The sequence below is a fragment of the Nomascus leucogenys genome, chromosome 13 (assembly GCF_006542625.1).
Source record: "Nomascus leucogenys isolate Asia chromosome 13, Asia_NLE_v1, whole genome shotgun sequence".
Classification (NCBI taxonomy): Eukaryota; Metazoa; Chordata; class Mammalia; order Primates; family Hylobatidae; genus Nomascus; species Nomascus leucogenys.
Genome location: NC_044393.1, coordinates 19,731,243 through 19,736,605, shown reverse-complemented (window position 1 = coordinate 19,736,605; position 5,363 = coordinate 19,731,243).

The following is a 5,363-nucleotide window of genomic DNA, read 5'->3' as shown; positions in this document are numbered from 1 at the left end:
AGGCCTAGACTTGAAAGAGCAACATCTCACTTCTGCTCACATTCCAATGGTAAGAATGGAGGGCCTCACCCAGCTGCAAAGGAGGCTGGGAAATGTAGTCTCTGGCTGGGTAGTCTATTGCTAAGGAAGAAGAGAACAGATTTTCCTGGACAGCTAGCAGCCTCTGGCATAAGGAATAACTGAATGAGAAGAAGATCAGGTAGACTGCTGGAGAAAATGGCAGACTCTGGCTGGGCGCAGTGGCTCACACCTGTAATCCCAGCACTTTGGGAGGCCGAGGTGGATGGATCACCTGAGGTCAGGAGTTTGAGACCAACCTGGCCAACATAGTAAAACCCTGTCTCTACTAAAAATACAAAAGTTAGCCAGGCATGGTGGTGCACGCCTGTAATCCCAGCTACTAGGGGGAGGCTGAAGCAGGAGAATTGCTTGAACTGGGAGGCGGAGGTTGCAGTGAGCCAAGATTGCGACACTGTACTCCAGCCGGGGCAACAAGAGGCAGACTTTGTCTTGAAAGAAAGAAAGAAAGAGAGAGAGAGAGGGAGGGAGGAAGGAAGGAAGGAGAAAGACAGAAACAGAGAGAGAAGGGAGGGAGGGAGGGAGGGAGGAAGGAAGGAAGGAAGGAAGGAAGGGGAGAGAGAGAGAGAGAGAAAAGAGGACAGGAGAGGAGAGGAGGAGAAAGAAAGAAAATGGCAGACTCAGTATGGGCTGGAAGATATTGGAAACCCCTCACCCACCTGTTCTACATATGGGACACCAAGGCCCTGTATGGGGTGATGTCTGGTTTGGTCAGGATCCCACTGTAAGAGGGCTAGAGCCCCAGGAGTCCTTTCCCTGGTCCCGTTATTTTTATTTTTACTTTTTAGAGGCAGAGTCTCACTCTGTTGTTGCCTAGGCTGGAGTGCAGTGGTGACATCCTAGCTCACTGCAGCCTCAAACTCCTGGGCTCAAGTGATCCTCCCACCTCAGCCTACTGAGTTGCTGGAACTACAGGCGTGCACCACCATGCCTGGCTCCTGGTCCCATTCTGTCTCTCAGAACATCATGGAGAAAATCTAGAGTAGGAGACAGGAAGTGTCAATACATAGGCATTTACTCAGAAATCCATCAGCTGCCTAGCCTTCTATGAGTTGCCATCACGTGCTTCAGAAATGAAGAGGACAGGGGCTATCAGAGTTCAGTAGTCAGGAAGATGGACAACACTGCCAGGACTGTGGTAGTAGGAGTCCCCAAAGTTTAGACTGTTAAGAAAGGTCTCTCCGTCATTACAGGATTTCTGCTGGGGAGGACAGTAAGGGCTTCTAAAGGGCATATTTTCTTTAGCTTATTGGTTCCTCACTGCCAAAGTCACAGACTCAATTGCTCAGATCACATCGGCCTATCTCCAAAAACCTGTTTGGTTCCTTTCTAGCAACCTACATTACCTAAAGGCCTTAGTTTTCTCATCTCTGAAATGGAGCTGATAATAATAGCTTCCATTCATTGACTACTAACTATGCACTCTGAAATTTACATAAATTATTTCTAACCCTGAGATTTTATTAACTCTAGCTTTTATGTTTCATGGGTGAGAAAACTGAGGCTCAGAGAGTTCAAGTACTGAAGGTAAAGGCAGTAGATTAGACTATTCGTCTTCGCCAGTTGGATTATACATTCTTGGCCTTTGACATGAAATTTTGCAGGACCTCCCACTGTCAGTAAGTTTATTCCCTGCCCCATTGATGGGGCGCTTGTTCATGTGACCTTCTTGGGCCCACAGAAGGTTAGAGGAAGGATGTGTCAGGAGCAGAGGCCTTATTTTATTTATGTATGTATTTATTGAGACGGAGTTTTGCTCTTGTTGCCTAGGCTGGAGTGTGGTGGCACGATCTTGGCTCACTGCAGCCTCTGCCTCCTAGGTTCAAGCCACTCTCCTACCTCAGCACCCCCAGTAGCTGGGATTACAGGCACACACCACCATGCCAGCTAATTTTTTGTATTTTTAGTAGAGACGAGGTTTCACCAATGTTCACCAGGCTGGTTTCAAACTCCTGGCCTCAGGTGATCTGCCCACCTTGGCCTCCCAAAGTGCTGGGATTACAGGCGTGAGCCAGCGCGCCCAGCTGAGCAGAGGCTTTAAATGTGCTGGCCAAGGCTTGGGTGCCCCAGTGGTCATCATGAGAAGAGCATGCCCCTATATATTTGCTGCCCTTTAAGCCTGGACGCCAGAATGAAACAAGTGGAACAGCAGAGCCCAGCTGTGGCCTGGAGCCAAGTGTAGCCGATGGGCAGCCTGATGCAGAACTCACCAGCTGAGGCCAGCCCATACCAGCAGAGCTGCGGTTGATCTGTGAGCAGTTTAAGTCCGTGAGTTTGGAGGTGGCTTGTTGTAAAGCATTATCATAACCACCCAGTGGGTTCACCTTACCCACTACCTAGACACAGCCGATGTATCAAGACAGAGGAATTGCAATGGAGAGAGAGTAATTCACCCAGAGCCAGCTGTGCAGGAGACCGGAGTTTTATTATTACTCAAATCAGTCTCTCCAAGTATTCAGGGATGAGAGTTTTTAAAAATAATTTGGGTTGCCGGGTGCAGTGGCTCACATCTATAATCCTAGCATTTTGGCAGGCTGAGGTGGGTGGATCACCTGAGGTCAGGAGTTCGAGACCAGCCTGGCCAACATGGTGAAACCCCATCTCTACTAAAAATACAAAAATTAGTCGGGTGTGGTGGCACATGCCTGTACTCCCAGCTACATGGGAGGCTGAGACAGAAGAATCGCTTGAACCCAGGAGGCGGAGGCTGCAGTGAGCTGAGATCATACCATTGCACTCCAGCCTGAGTGACAGAGTGAGATTCCATCTCTAAAAAATAAAGTAAAAAATAAATAAGAAAAATAAAAATAATTTGGCAGGCAGGGACTTGGGAAGTGGTGAGTGCTGATGGGTCAGGTTGGAGATGGAATCATAGGGGGTTGAAGTAAGGTTTTCTTGCGGTCTTCTGTTCCTGGGTTGAATGGCAGAACTGGTTGAGCCCAATTACCGGTCTGGTTAGTGTCAGCTGATCCACGGAGTGCAGGATTTGCAAAATATCTCAAGCACTGATCTTAGGTTTTACAACAGTGTTGTTATCCCCAGGAGCAATTTGGGGGTGTTCAGATTCTTGGAGCCAGGGACTGCATGACCCCTAAAGTGTAATTTCTAATCTTGTAGCTAATTTGTTAGTCCTGCAAAGGCAGACTGGTCCTCAGGCAAGAAGAGGGTCTTTTTGGGAAAGGGCTATTATCAGTTTTGTTTCCGAGTCAAACCATGAACTGAATTCCTTTCCAAAGTTAGTTTGGCCTATACCCAGGAATGAACAAGGACAGCTTAAAGGTTAGATGCAAGATGGAGTCGGTTAGGTCTGATTTCTTTCACTGTCATAATTTCCTACTAAAATTTTGCAAAGGCGGTTTCATTATTACAGCAATCTCTGACTACTACCATGGCAGAGCTGGGATATGAAGCATCGGATGTGTTAGGAGCAAAAACCTTTGCTATTTTCTCTATGGTCTAGGTTGTTGGTAACTACAGGTGAGAAAATACAGTAAAAATGTCAGACACTAAATAAAAAAAATCAAGAACAAATGCTTGTTATTAATGTTATTCATTGTTGCTTTATTATTATATTGATGATACTAAGTCATTTCAGGGTTGTTAGGGGATATTTAGGAACTATAGTGCCCAGGCTTCTGAGAGAGACATCCTTAGGCAAAAATATAATTTTATGTAGCCCCCATAAGTGCCTGACATTTTAAAACTTATATTTTCCAACCCACGACTTCATTAAGACAATTAAAGATGGCCGGGCACGGTGGCTCATGCCTGTAATCCCAGCAATTTGGGAGGCCAAGGCAGGTGGATCACTTGAGGTCAGGAGTTTGAGATTAGCCCAACCAAAATGGAGAAACCCTGTCTCTACTAAAAATACAAAATTACTCAGGCGTGGTGGTGCATGCCTGTAATCCCAGCTACTCAGGAGGCTGAGGCAGGAGAATTGCTTGAACCCAGGAGGCAGAGGTTGCGGTGAGCCAAGATCGCACCATTGCACTCTAGCCTGGGCAACAAGAGCAAAACCAAAACTCCGTCTCAAAAAAAAAAAAAAAAAATAGACAAAGACTAGTGTGGCGTAAAGTATTATTCTCACTTCGTAATTGAGTAACCAGCTCAGAAAAACTAAGTGATTTGCCCAAGATCAGCTGAGGAGCTGATCGGCAGAACTGGAACACGGTCTGCTTGGCTCCAGGTCGAGTGCTTCTAATAACTCCAGATGAGAGTCCACTTATGTCCCCATCCATTCACCCCATACCACTCCTATCAGCACGGGGGGTGGTGCCTGGCAGATGGAGCATGATCAGGAAATGCAGCCAGAAGGCAGGAAGGGCTGAGAGGAGGGGAGGGTGAGAAATTAACTACCGCAGCTTGTTAGGGCAGGGCCCCAGTAACTTTTTCTTTTTCTTTTTTTTTGAGATGGAGTCTCACTCTGTCACCCAGGCTACAGTGCAGTAGCGCCATCTCTGGTCACTGCAACCTCCGCCTCCCGGGTTCAAGCGATTCTCCTGCCTCAGCCTCCTGAGTAGCTGGGATTACAGGCATGTACCACTGTACCTGGCTAATTTTTGTATTTTTAGTAGAGATGGGGTTTCACCATGTTGGCCAGGCTGGTCTCGAACTCCTGACCTCAAGTGATCCGCCCACTTCGGCCTCCCAAAGTACTGGGATTACAGGTGTGAGCCACTGCACCCGACCCCCAATAACTTTAGAAATTAACAGACTAACCAGAGGTGGCTCCCAGGCTCCCACCTACCTCCTAGGCACTCCCACACCCCAGATGCACATGCCCTGGGCAGCCACACCCTGACAGAGAAAACATGGCAAGTGGCAGGGCTCAGTGAGAAGGAACCCAGCCTGGTCCCCAAAACTAAGCAGCCCAGGAACCAGCGCCAGGCAGCCCTTAGCTCACCTTTGGGCAGATAGCACCTCAAACAAGATGGGGACCTACTTAACCTTGGTCAAAAGGACACCGCAGACACAATGTGCCCTTTCCTTTTACAGCTTTCCTTAAAAACAGTTCTTATTCTCCCTCATCCCCTAGTGAACCCCAAAACCAGACTGCAGAGTCTCGGAGACTCCATTCCCATGCTGGAGCACTGGGACCCAGCCTTCCACATTCGCTAACTGCACTTTTTCCCTTTTTTGAGACAGGGTCTCGCTCTGTCACCCAGGCTGGAGTGCAGTGGTGCAATCTTGGCTCCCCGCAACCTCACTCCCTGGGCTTAAGTGATCTTCCCACCACAGTCTCCCGAGTAACTGGGACCACAGGCACATACCACCATGTCCAG